This window comes from Lissotriton helveticus, chromosome 12, assembly GCF_964261635.1.
Source record: "Lissotriton helveticus chromosome 12, aLisHel1.1, whole genome shotgun sequence".
In the NCBI taxonomy this organism is placed as follows: Eukaryota; Metazoa; Chordata; class Amphibia; order Caudata; family Salamandridae; genus Lissotriton; species Lissotriton helveticus.
In genome coordinates, this window is record NC_136073.1 from 495,844,142 (window position 1) to 495,859,327 (window position 15,186).

Consider the following 15,186-nt stretch of genomic DNA (forward strand, 5'->3'; position numbering starts at 1 on the left):
GTGAAGCATCCTAGTGAACAGCAATCCATTTTAACTTGCGATCTGCTGCCAGCACTGTACCGAAAAGTTCAGGGGGGCCTCTCCGGACTTGGAGATTGCGGGATGAGTCTGAGTCCAGCAATGGTGGTGAACCTGCCCGTAGATGGGGGCATTCGTCCACCCATGCAAAGACAGCCTCAGGAGTGTCAAAGAAATATGATTTGGAGTTAAAAATCACTCTCATCCTAGCTGGATATAAAAGCATATATTGCAGGTTCATGTAGCGCAACCTGCGCTTCGGGGCTGTGAAGGACTGGTGTTGCTGCTGTACCAAGCGTGTGTAATCCAGGAACCCCATTATGGGCCGGGACTCATGTTTGAAAGTGGTGTTTGTGTGTCCTGGCATACCGTAGGATTGCATCCCAGTTTGCGTAGTTCAGTATTTTGGCAATAACTGGTCTGGAATTTTTGCCAGACGCGCTTTTTGAGACAAGGCCGAATGAAGATAGTATGTCCCTTGGCATGAGATCTGTGAGCCACTGCGAGATAAAGCAGGTCATGGAGATGCCCTTGCATCCCTCTGGTAGGCCAACAAAGCGCAGGTTGTTTCTTCTCTCTCGGCCTTCCGCGTCTCCCACCCTGGAGGCCATCTCCTGCGATATCACCCTAAGTTTATTAATATTTTTCTGGAGGGTGGAAACTGCGTCCTCGACAGTCGAGACCCTCCTCTCTGCCTCCATGATGTGGTCGACTGCCTTACAGAGATCCTGGCACAAGAATGAGTCCTCCAACCCCACTGCTCCAATCTTGGCCTTGAGCGTATCTCTGGCCCTATTTATTACCGCTAGGAGGGCCGCGTTGTCAGGTGATGAGCTCACCTCCTTACCAACCGTGGAGCCCCCAGTGGGTGTGGTGAATTGGTCCAAGGTGCCCTGCTTGGGGCCAGCTCCGCTAGATTTGTCTCTGCCCATCGTGGAGGAGATCGAGATAGTGGCGGCCCCTCCACTCCGTATGTCCTGCGTTAACCATACTAGGAGTGTCTTGTTGCGTGGAGTGGAAATAATCCAGGTGCGGCTATAGGCCTTGGTTTTGACATGCCACTGAGGGTGATTGCTGTCTTGGCCTATGCGTTCCAGTTCAGACCCCTCCGGGTCACTTCTGGGCAGGCGCAGATCAAGAGAGACTATTTGTTGGTCAAAGCCTCGACGACTGTTTGCAGTGTTCTGGGCCACCACTACCTTCATCAAGGCCCCCCCTTGAGGTGGACGAGAGCAAGCAGCAGGCCTCAGCTTGGGCCCGCTCATTGTCACACACCACCTTCAGGCTGGGAGAGGGTAGCAAACTCTCTGAGATGGCTGAGATGGCCGCAGAGAACTCGCCACTACAGGTATTGTGGGGCCTGTCTACTGAAAGATTCTTCATGTTGGATTCAAGGCACTGCAGGGCAGAAAGATGTAATTAGCAGCCATCTCAGCCTGGAGGCCCACTGGGGCATTGTATTTGAACTTTATGTACACAAATGAAAACGGAGCCCACGGAGGTAAAATAGTGCCCATTATCATAAACTACAAGCGCCAGCATGCTTTGCACGGAGCCCACCTGGGAACAATTTATTAGCGCATGCGTAAAAGTGCTTGGGGCAGCATTTCCATGGTTTCACTTGTGACTTTCCTCCTCCGAAGAAGCTGTTATGCTTTGAAACGCGTCAGGAATGGTGTTTTTTACTCTGGACTGTGCAAGCTGTGTTAATAAATTTGTGGTGAAAGCCACCCTGCAGCAGGCTTGTTCTCGCCTCAGGGCAACTTTGTTTTTGAATTTGAATGCGGAAGCCTGGCCGCAGAGAACTCCCCACTACAGGTATTGTGGGGCCTGTCTACTGAAAGATTCTTCATGTTGGATTCAAGGCGCTGAAGGGCAGAAAGATGTAATTAGCAGCCATCTCAGCCTGGAGGCCCACTGGGGCATTGTATTTGAACTTTATGTGTCACAAATGAAAACGGAGCCCACGGAGGTAAAATAATGCCCATTATCATAAACTACAAGCACCAGCATGCTTTGCACGGAGCCCACCTGGGAAAAATGTATTAGCCATGCATAAAAGTGCTTGGGACAGCATTTCCATGGTTTTACTTGTGACTTTCCTCCGAAGAAGAAGCTGTTATGCTTTGAAACGCGTCAGGAATGGTGTTTTTTACTCTGGACTGTGCAAGCTGTGTTGAAAGCCACCCGGCAGCAGGCTTGTTCACGCCTCAGGGCAACTTTGTTTTTGAATATATATATATATATATATATATATATATATATATATATATATATATATATATATATATATATATATATATTACCTACTGGCGGTCACCAGTAGGTATATATAGTTAGGATTTTTTCTCTATGGGATTTTTGAAAATTCTATGTCTAATAACTTTGGCGTTTGTGGACGGAATTGGCTGAAATGTTCAGGAAAATGGCACATTTTGTTTCTGAGCAGCCCTTGAAAATTTGGGAGGGGTTCGTCAAGGGGGGGCCGAGAAAAAATGGGGGTCCCAAAACGTGTTTTTAACATTGAGTTTTCCATAGGGCGGTTGGCCTCACTTTTAGCCCGAACGGCTGAATGGATTTGCACGAAACTTGGCAAAATTGTAGGGACTGGTAGCCCGATGTGCCTTTTGTAGGTCTCAATATATGTGCTACAGTGGATTTTGAGAAATTTACGTTTAAAAAAAGATATATATCTGTAACAGCGGACCGGGCAGCGCTCCAGTACGCGTACTTTTCGCGCAACGGAGCTTTGTGAAGCGAAGCTGATTGGTTCTCCGGCGTCTGTAAACATTCCAAACAGTCCGTAGCGGCCGCCATCTTGTCTCTCGGTAGGATCGAGAGAGAAGAGGAGGCCAAAGCGAAGGGGCAAATGACCATACGGGGGCATAGTAGATCCTCGCTGACCCCCTAGGTTTGATGTGGAGGTTTTAAAACGGCCCCGCGGGGCAAAAAAAAATAATAATAATAATAATCGAACGGCTGAATGGATTTGCACGAAACTTGGTAAAATATTAGGGACTGGTAGCCCGATGTGCCTTTGCTAGGTCTCAATATATGTGCTCCAGTGGATTTTGAGAAATTAACGTTCAAAAAAAGATATATATCTGTAACAGCGCTCCGCTTCGCGTAACGGAGGTTTGCGAAGCTGATTGATCATTCTGTCACTGGGCTATAGTTGGGCTACATCTGGCTGATATTTGGGCTACATTTGTTTTTTTTGTCTCTGGCGGCCATCTTTGGGCTACATTGGGCTACATTGGGCTTCATTGGGCTTCATTGGGCTACATTGGGCTACATTTGGGCTCCAACATATATATAGGCCAATGTAGCCCAATATATATTTTTCAAAGTTAATTTTCGTAAAAACCACTGGAGCATATATCTTGAGACATAGCAAAGGCACATCGGGCTACCAGTCCCTACAATTTTGCCAAGTTTCGTGGAAATCCATTCAGCCGTTCGAGCTAAAAGTGAGTCCAACCGCCCTATGGAAATGAAGGAAATGAATGGGTAATTTGTAATTAGCAAATAGCTCATCGCAAACTAGGAATGGTAAAGAATCGCTATTTATTCCTTAAAGTGCGCTATTTAGGAAATGCAAAAAACTTTGATGATACATATGGCGGTTCATCTCTAACAAGATAAGAAGCATAGGGATAGATTTATGATGACTGGCGCATCACCAGGGATGTGTTAGTCATTCTGTGCCGCTGTTCCGTCACCTATGGTGTGCTGCATTTACAATGCGGCGCATCATGGGGCAAAAACAGCACAGATGCGTGATGTATCTGTGCCGTAAAGGTGGCGCATTGCTGGAGTTGTATCGCAAGTGTGATGAAGCTCCAGCAAGGATCGGGGGTGCCCCTGTCGCAGGGTTTCTGTTCTCACACAGAACTGTGGACAGAGGATTGGAACCTCGGCGAATTAGGGTGTCCCAAAACTCACCTTAGTAATCAAAAACCCCTTAGCAAGCTAGATACAGTGTCACATTGGATATAACAAACTCTCAATGTTTAGACAATCCAGAATATGAACTTATAGTACCTCAGGATACGTGGAACTCATGAACAGTCGGTCGTTATATATTTCTTAGAAACCAGAACATGGAGTTAAGAAGAACACATGTGTATTTGAAATGTTTATTTACTAATGCCGTCTTCTCAGGCGTAGTATCTTAGATAATACAAGTACACATATTATCAGTAGCAAAATTACCAGCATAGTTACTAGTACATAAAAAGCGAATGGTGACAGTATGTTAACATGCTGTAAATGAATAAGAGTTAGCAACACTTATAAGCAGCCGCGGGCCGTGGAGGGAGTTACGGTGGGGCAGGGAGGCGGGGAGGGGGAGGGGCAGGGTGGAGAGGGCTCCACCCTGCCCCTCCCCCTCCCCGCCTCCCTGCCCCACTGTAACTCCCTCCACGGCCCGCGGCTGCTTATATCTCACCCTCCCTAATACACATATTATATTATTTGCTAAGAAGGTCTCTTTGTGTTGGTTTAGGGCGTGCCCATACTTTAGTGTCTTAGATTTGAAGGAATCACATCAGCATACACCAGCTCTCTCTTCATGTGAACCGCATCAACTGTTGTGTATGTGTGTTCGGCAAAGCAATATAAAACCCGCCTCATGCCCAGAATTGGCAGAAGTTGCACTTATGTTATGAGTATGAAGTCGTGGAGATCAGACCTCATAACAATTCTGTATCGTGTTGTTCTTGAAACTTCAGCACTCGCTGTACAGATATAGTTTAACAAGCAAAGCAGATAGTAGAGCAATAACATATTATTCTCATGTAAACCACGATGAACTACTAGGTTGAAAGCTAAAGCAACAACTAAGTGTCGTGTGCAGAAGTTGCAAAAAAGGAAAAATGGCGTTTAAACCGGTAATGAGCCCATGCTAACTTAACACGGTGTAAAGATATCCAGGACCTAGATGACACCTCCCCATGATCCGGAAACGAACTGAATAAGATAATAGAAGTGCCATCTCATGAGAGCAGATTGCAAGTTTATATGTGGACGGTCCGCAAGGTAAAGCATTAAAAACTAGGAAAATTTCATGCTAAAGAAAAATAAAACAGCCAAGTACTTTATCGAGTCTTAAGCCAATAGGCAAGCTAAATAATAAAAACTTGACAAATAAGTCAATGAATTGTCAAGGAAATGCTAGTACTCAGCATATCAAACATGAAAAAGGTCTATGACATAACTGTGTATGCAAAATAAGCTGCAACAGCCTCCAATAGGAAGTCACCGTCTTCATCCGAAAAGAGTTCAGCCATCCAATTTAAAAGCGGAAAAGAACATACGTGCTCTCCCAGCACCGGATCCTCTATCACCATCAGAGGACAGCTCGGTGGGTTTTCAAGAAAGCTCTGTTCCAAGAAAGACTGTGTTGCCGCCAGTAAATTCCAGGGACCAATTAGTCCATGCATCAATGCCACAGCCATAATCCTTTCGCCAGGACAAACCAACTCGTGAGTAATGATAGGAGTCATCAGCTGATTAAAGTCGACGTCAGGAGAAACCGGTCCGCAGAGACACAAATCAATGGCCCAATCGAAATCACAGGTCAGGCAGTGAAATACAGGCTGGACACAGGTGAAGTAGGAGAATCGAAAAGATAATCCATATGCCGTGCTTAATATCGCCAACGGCATTGTGCCATAATATTCTAGCATGCGATTGCGGAACAGTGTCAGCAGCTGCAGGGCGGGAGCTTGCACAGGAGGGACATCCATATTTAAAAATGTAAAAAAGCACAAGAGCGTCCGCTGGTAATGCAAGTAAAAATGGGAATCCACGAAGCAGAGTGGAAAAAATAGAATGAAAGAAAGCAGGGATGACTCCAAAGATTTTCTCAAATGAAGTCACAAGACCACTGGTAACAACTTTAAAAAAGTGCGCCAGGGCCTTTGTGGAGGACGCGTTAAAGATAGTCCGAACCATCTTGCTGAAATGGAAAGGCAAATCTGTATTGAAAAGGGTCTGCACCTCTGTACGGGTGTTCGCTATGTGAAGCACGAAAGTTTCACGGGCCGAACTCAAGGCCACCTCTCTCTGAGACAAAAGAGCTCTTATTCTTGCCATGCCGTTGAAATCTGCTCCCAAGGTTGGTATTTGTGGCCAGATTGAAAACTCCCTATGTTCATGTGTGGGAGGAAATAGAACATTTCTGCAGCAAATAACCCGTTCACTTACTGTTACGATAAAAGGAATACTTTTAATTAACCCAGAACAATCTTCATTATTGAGCATCAAATAACTACCATTTTCCAACAACTTGAACGTGGGGATGATAGCAGGAACTGGCGTGCCTTGCAACACGCAAGCCATTTTGGTCGGTGTTTGTTGCATGAACCGTGTAACTGTATGTGCCTACACATTAGTGAATGATGTGGCGTCTCAGTGCATTCCTCTCCATTCAGATAAACTTCTTGATCATCTTTGAAACATCTGTATGTGTATGGAAGCGACCAGACCTCATGAAGAAAAGCACTACCTAAAGGTTCATAACGACCTATTGGTATATATTTCATACAATTTGAAAACTTATATAAAGCAAACGGCAGCGTTATTAAACCGTGGATAAGGCACGTTGCCAAAAAACCCGCAATCCTCTGCTGATGATGTCACTGAGCATGTCATGAATGATGTAATATGTGACATCATCAGCAGTGGATTACGGGTAATAGTATCTCTAGTTTACTCCCTTATAGCTGTCTTTCTTTTAACATAAGTGTCTGTTTCCTTCCCTTATACTTACTGTTCTTTTTTTTAAAAAAAAATTTTGGTTCACTTCCGGTTCGCGTACCGGCGAGCGAACTGGGAAGCGAACTACGAGAAATAGAGGTTGGCACAGTTCCAAATATTGTACCAATTTTTTAATAACGGGGAGGTAGTTCTGAAAAGAACTTTTTTTTTTATTATTTTTGTTGTTTTATATTTTTTTTATTATTTTTCTGAACATTTTTTTACTTTTTTTGAATTTTTCTGAACAGTTTTATATTTTTTTGGGTTTTTCTTGGAGGGGGCAATGAAAACAATTCATTGTAAAGGGCTCAACAGGAGCAACAAAACAAAAAAAAAGTATTTATTATTTTGGGCGTTTCGTACAAACTTGCATATGATAGTCAATAGCTCTGTTGATCAGAGTGATGCTTCTTTCTCCGTAGCAAATGAATCCATTGCAATGTACGCAGACGTGTTTTACTTCACCAAATCTCATTTGTATATTTGGCACCATCTCCCTGCCCTCTGGTCCCGTTACTTCCGGTACAACAGATCTTCTGGCCATAATAGGGAGATTATCTAGGTCGTTCCGAAACTGTGCAGCACTGTAGTTGTTAGGATGCCACCTAGTCATATGGCGATGCATTGTGTAGTTTCCGAAACTGTATTTTTTCTCGGTCCCTCTGGACAGTCTATCTTGACATATAAGGCAAGTTACGTATCTTGCATTTACTTTTTTCTGACCTTTGGGAATTTTAAAAAATTGCCAAATGAAGTTTTCTTTCCGGTGAGACGTCCTGGGCTCCTCAGGCAAAAACTGCCTCTCTTCGTGCTCGTCGTCCTGTTCCTCTTCTTCCTCTTCTTGTTGAATTATAACTTGAGCAGGTGGTCCACTCTTCCTTGGATGTGGTGGAGGTGGTGGGGAAGCACCAGCTGAAGCTACTAAAGAAGCCATTGCTCACTGGTAACAAAGGGTCTTTCTCTCACAATGATGAAAGTCAGAGTGAGGAAAGAAGGAGGGATTTTCATCATTTGGGAAAAACAAGAGTTCTCAACCAATGAAAAGTGTTCATTTTAGATTATATGACCTAGTCTTACATCATTAGGAAACCAAAAGTGAAATGAACCAATGAAAAGTGTTATTACCAAGTCACATGACCTGCTGTGTTTACGTTAAGCGCTTTGCAGGGCCTCCCGGTTTGCTTCCAGAAACCTGCGCTTTGCGACTCGCTTCGCGTACCAGTTCGCTAACGTAGCACGTCATATGACGTATCACGCGACAACGTGAAACGTCATGCGGACGGGAGGCGTCACGATGTTGTTTTCTAACGCGGCAGTTGCGGTAAAGAAACGTTTACCGGCTCGCGGTCTATTTCGCGGCATCAAGGTCAGCTAACGGGAAGCTTCCCGATTCGCGAAGCGGGAACGAAGAAAAAAAAATATTTAAAAAAAAAATTATTCATAAACATATAAAATATATTTTTGGATTTAAAGAAGAATACATTTTACAGCTACAGATATTAGCTGTTAAAAAACCAATGAAATTCACTGAAAAAACCATAGGTTATAGACCATATATAGTTAGGAATTAGCATTTACAAAACCTTGAAAATTCACTGAAAAAACCATAGGTTATAGACCATATATAGTTAGGAATTAGCATTTACAAAACCTTATTTTACTCACACAAAACCATTGAAATTCCATATATAGTTAGTTGCACTAACTATATATCGCACACCCGCAATCCACTGCTGATGATGTCACATATTACATCATTCATGACATGGTCAGTGACATCACTGATGACATCACTGATGACATCTCAAATGACATCACTGATGACATCACTGATGACATCTCATTTGACATCAATGACCACATCACTGATGATATCATTCATGTGACAATACAATGCATCTCCTCACATTTTAATATAACCTCTGTTTCACCCAGTGTTAAATACAGAGTATAATTTTTGAAACCATTGACACACCAATACTAGTTACTACATACGCACTCACTGATTCCTATGTCTACACACACATTCACTCATTCACCCATACAATCATTCATACATACAATCACTCATCTTTACAACACTATCATATGCACTCATACACCTATACAGACACTCACAGTCTGCCACTCATCCATGGAGTTACTCACACACCTAGTCAGTCCTGTAAAGAATCAATGACACTTCCATTTTCTTGTCTATACAGTTAAACATAGAGCACCTTACATTTTCAAACATATACTAACACATACTTACCTTCTTATACAATCATTGATACAAGTACACATTGATCTGCACAGAGTCACACACCTCCCAGCCAGCCACACACACACTCAGTCTCCCATACAAATACTTGGACAATCAATCAGTAACCCATATAGTTAATCATATAGCTACTGATCAACACATGCAGCAGTTTACAGAACAACAGACATAATGATGCACAAATTAAGACAGTTTAGTCACTAACCCATGCACTCAGTGAGACACATTTAATCACTCACTCATACATTCAGTCATGCACCTACTAAATCCTTTGTCCAGACACTTATACTTCCACTCATTCTTCAATATGTAAGACACATTTTAACTTTACAGAAACATACAGTCACTGGATGTTGTCATCAGTGATGTCATCAGTGATGTCATCAGTGATGTCATTTGAGATGTCATCAGTGATGTCACTGACCATGTCATGAATGATGTAATATGTGACATCATCAGCAGTGGATTGCGGGTGTGCGATATATAGTTAGTGCAACTAACTATATATGGAATTTCAATGGTTTTGTGTGAGTAAAATAAGGTTTTGTAAATGCTAATTCCTAACTATATATGGTCTATAACCTATGGTTTTTTCAGTGAATTTTCAAGGTTTTGTAAATGCTAATTCCTAACTATATATGGTCTATAACCTATGGTTTTTTCAGTGAATATATATATATATATATATATATATATATATATATATATATATATATATATATATATATATATATATATATATATATATATATATATATATATATATATATATATATATATATATATATATATATATATATATATATAGAGAGAGATTTAGTTATTTTTATATTTGAAAAACTACTGAAAGGATTTACACCAAACCATGAAAAGGCACTTCATTGGATCAACATCTACCCCTTCCTGCAAAATGTGGTGTCATTCCGTTCAACAATTCAGGCTGCAGCCATGCCTGAAAGACCTACGGAAATTAACATGGGGAATTCACGCTTTTTAGCACCCCCTTTTTCGCGGCCTCTGCTTGACAGATCACCCCAACAGATAGCAGCTGAAGTGAGCACTGTATCAGTTCGGAAAATATTGTAAAGATTCATCAAACGGCGCCAAAGTTATTAGCAGATTCAATTGCTATCTTCCTATGGAACATTGGAAACTTGGTCCTAACTAAAACTACCTACTGGTGACCGCCATTAGGTGGTTATGATTCATAAATTATGATCACATTGAACGTTACTGCCCTATATACTTCCATTGACCATGAATTTGGAGAGCCCGAACTTCACATTTTTTTTTTGTCTGGATTTGCGAACCCAGCACAAAATCATTAGTTTTGAAACGTTTGTGAAGATTTGCCAAACGGCACCAAAGATATTGGCAAAAGAAAAAATGCCTTTTGAATAGAAACAAGGTCATAACCATAACCATAACCGAACTGCTGAACAGAATTACTCCAACTTTGGCAAAAAGGTAGCTCTTGGTTCAGAAAGAGCCCATTTTTAAATGGTGTAAAATCTTTCAGTAGGTTTTGAAATAATAAAGGAAGAAGAAATATAGATATCTGGGCGAAGCCTAACCACATATCTCCTCCCCAGCACGAGCTTCATTCTAATTGGCTGCCAACACTCCAAACCAGAAAGTGTTGGCAGCCATCTTGTGCCTCGCATCTAGTGAAAATCAAAAAGGGGAGACATATATTGCAAACACCCTGACCCCCCAGGCCTGCTCAGGGGGTAAAAAAAAGCATTTTTTTTAGAAAAATTTGGGTCTGGTCACCAGTGTGCGAATTTGTGTGAAAATTTAAAAAAACAAATCGTGGCCTCCCGTGCTTCATTTGTAAAAGCCCTTAGGTGGGCCAGGTCTCAGGGCTGTTTTATTTATGTAGCAGTGGCCTGCCACCTCCCAGGGGCTTTTAATTTATTCGAGGGGGCACATTGCCCCCCAGCAGCCCCAGGGACTGCCACCTCCCCAGGGCTTTCTAATTTATTCATGGGGCACGCGCCCCCCACAACCCTGGAGACTGCCATCTCCCCGGAGCTTTCTAATCAATAAGGGTGGGGGGCCTCGCGGGCCCCCTAGCCCCGGGACCACCACCTCCACGGGGAACTCTATATTTAAATACACGGGTCCGTACTGGACCCCTGGCCACGGGGACCACCACCTCCCCTGTGCTTTGGAAACAATGGGAAAGGGGCCGTGCGGCCCCCCTCCAGGAGTTCTTGATGGCTCTGGGGACTGTCACTCCCCCGGGCCGGCTACTGCAATGTCCCCCAGGACATTGCTGTTTGCTATGACAGGGTGGGAGCACGGCTCCACTCATGCAATCATCCAGGCATTACTCATAAACTAATACAATCAATCAAGCATTAACCACGCAGTCTTCAAGTCACACATACATTACCTCTGCACTCATGCAATTACCCAAGCAGTAACTCTGCATTTTCGAAATCATCCAGGCACTACCCATGCACTCTTCCAATCATCAAGGCAGTACTTATCAACTCGTGGAATAACCCAGGCACTACCCATTCACTGCTCCAATCACCCATGTATTACTCATGCACTCCTGCAATCACTCAGCCACTAGCATGCACTTAAAAAATCACCATGCACTATGTTTGTACTCCTCCAATCATCCAGACACTACCCATACACCCATGCAATCACCCAGGAACTACTCATGCACTTCCCTAATCACTCAGGCAGTGTTAGACCTGGCACCATTGGCGTGGGTCTCCCTTCCATTTTTGCTGTTGCCTCATGTGTTTTTGCTGGTGTTAGATACATTCCTCCAATCACAAGGCACTACCCATACTCCCATGCAAACATTCTGCCAATATCCAAGCACTTAATAAATCAGCACAGACTAACTTTGTACTTATGCAATCACCCAGTCACTTCTCATGCAGTTATAAAATTACCCCGGCATTACCCATGCACTCATGCAATCACCCAGGCACCACCCATGCACTCATGTAATGAACCAGGCATTACCCATACACTCCTCCAGTACAAGTCAGCAAAAAGATGGGGGGTGCCCAGGGCACAGGATGACTTTGCAACAAGGCTTCTTTCTGTACCTATGATGGTTATTTCTACATATCTCTTGCTTCTTTTTGCACCTTTCTTTCTCTTTCTGCACATGCACTACCTATGTAGGCATAGTTACAAATTGGCATTTAAAAAAAAACTTAAGAATTCACTGAAAAAACCATAGGTTTCAGGGACGTTATAGTTAGAAGTTGGCATTTAAAAAACAATAGCAATTCACTGAAAAAAACATAGGTTTCACTGATGTTATAGTTAGAAATTAGCATTTAAAATTTTTTGAAATACTCTGAAAACCCATAGGTTTTACAGACGTTATAGTTAAAAATTATCATTTAAAAAACCTTAGAAATTCAATGAAAAAATACAAAGGTTTCAGGGTCGTTATAGTTAGTTTGATATTTCACTCCTACAAAACCAGAGAAATTCAGCTGTTATAGTTAGTTGAGCTAACTATAACTCGTGCCCCCGCAATGCACTGCTGATGATGTCACATATTACATCACTCATGACATGATCAGTGACATCACTCATGACATCTCAAATGACATCACTCATGACATCATCCAGAGGAAAATCTGATGCTCCTCCTCACATCCTAATATAACGTTTAGTACATCCACTCTGAAATACAGACTGCCATTCTCGAAAGCTTGGACACACCAGTACCAGTTACTACATACCGACTCACCGATTCATAGCTCTACACACACATCTACATCCTCATCCATACAGTCACTCATAAATGCAGTCACACATCAATACAGCTACTATCATATGTACTCATATACCCATACATACACTCACACAGCACCCCCACCCATAGAGTTATTCACACAGCTAGTCAGTAATGCAAATAATCAATCATTCTCCCATTTACTCCCCTATACAGTTATACACACACCACCTCACTTATTCATACAGATACTAACACATACTTACTCTATTCTGCAATCACTGACACAGACCCACACAGCCACTCACACATCCACTCACAAACCCATGCAGTCGCTCACACACCCACTCAGAGACCCATGCAGCCACTCATACATACACACACACACCTGTGCAGCCACTCTCACACTCACTTACAGACTCATATAGCCACTCACATACCTACTCACAGACCCATACAGACACTCACACACCTACTCAACCATCCATACAGTCCCCCACTTACTGATCCATACAGTCACTCAGACATCACCTCATTGACCCATCCAGCCAACCACACATCCACTTTACACCTTGAGATTATGATGTGTAGATGATAATTACACATAGGATGTGATTCAGTATTTTGAGTTGTTGAGGAACACTCTGTTTCCTCCGCCTGTTAAATGAACTCCTACATTTCAATATATTCTGTCCGTATCGAAGCGTAAGTTGTTGCGCCAATGTTGTGGTCTTGGAGGAATGTATAAACAGTTATATTGACATGTTTCCTGGATTTCTCTATATGTGGACAACATTGGGTTACCACTGCCACTTCTGGCTTTGGCAAATGTTGGCGAACACCAAGGCAGTATGTGGGAAAAGTAACATTAATTTACCAAAGGTATCCTTCATTAGGATATCAAGTCCCACCAAAGTAATTGACCTAGATCATTGCATCCACAGTGCACAATCATGAAGTCTTGATGTCAGCAATCCTCAAGGCTTTCACCCAAAGTCTGCAATTGATGCCACTTTAAACCTCTTTGACCAACACATATGGGGGTCGCTTCCGATCGGGTAAAAAGCGATCCGATTCTTCGTACGGAGCGTTTATCCCCGTACGAATCGTACTCGTAAACGTCCCCGTACGTATCTGCAAGTACGATCCCAACCCAACCCGTCACTCCATACGACTCGTAAGAAACTCCGTACAAATCGAAAGTACATACGATTTGCATCCAGGTGACGCTTTACGCAACGTACGATCGTAAATAGACCGCGTTATCCGTACCAGGAAGTACGATCCGTGTTGAAGACACTCCGTACGGCTCTTTTGCTACGAGAGCTGAAAACTGCCGTAAAAGCAGAATCCGGCCTGAACCTCACCCCGGTACGCGACAAACAAGACATGAACCCCATCGTCCGTGTCATCCCAGTCCTGTACGCCCACCACCTCGTACATAGAATCCGACGACCGCGCAAACGAACCCCAAAAACAGAAGTATACCTGTACGTGGCGCCACACGCGCACATCACCATTGCACGCCTGTAATGCCGGGGTACGGTGCGCCACACGCTACCGCATATCACCAGTGTAATAGTGAGATGTGCCGCACCAACGCCATCAACGTCGGGGTACGGTACGCCACCGCATCTCACCAGTGTAATAGTGAGACGTGCCGCACCTACGTCATCAACCTCGGGGTACAGTGCGCCACACGCTATCGCATATCACCAGTGGAATGGTGAGACGTGTGGGACATACGTCAGAAATGTATGTGTATGTTGCGTCACATCTAAGTGATTTGTGGAAAACACACCCAGCAGTGTCCAGCAGTGCCCAGCAGTAGAGGGTGTGTGTGACTAAAACCCCCAGCAGTGCCCAGCAGTGCCCACTAGTAGAGGGTGTGTGTGATTAAGACCCCCAGCAGTGCCCAGCAGTGCCCAGCAGTAGAGGGTGTGTGTGACTAAGACCCCCAGCAGTGCCCAGCAGTGCCCACCAGTAGAGGGTGTGTGTTACTAAGACCCCCAGCAGTGCCCAGCAGTAGAGGGTGTGTGTGACTAAGACCCCCAGCAGTGCCCACCAGTAGAGGGTGTGTGTGACTAAGACCCCCAGCAGTGCCCAGCAGTGCCCACCAGTAGAGGGTGTGTGTGACTAAGACCCCCAGCAGTGCCCAGCAGTGCCCACCAGTAGAGGGTGTATGTGACTAAGACCCCCAGCAGTGCCCAGCAGTGCCCACCAGTAGAGGGTGTTTGTGACTAAGACCCCCAGCAGTGTCTACCAGTAGAGGGTGTGTGTGACTAAGACCCCCAGCAGTACCCAGCAGTGCCCACCAGTAGAGGGTGTATGTCACTAAGACCCCCAGTAGTGCCCAGCAGTGCCCACCAGTAGAGGGTGTGTGTGACTAAGACCCCCAGCAGTGCCCAGCAGTAGAGGGTGT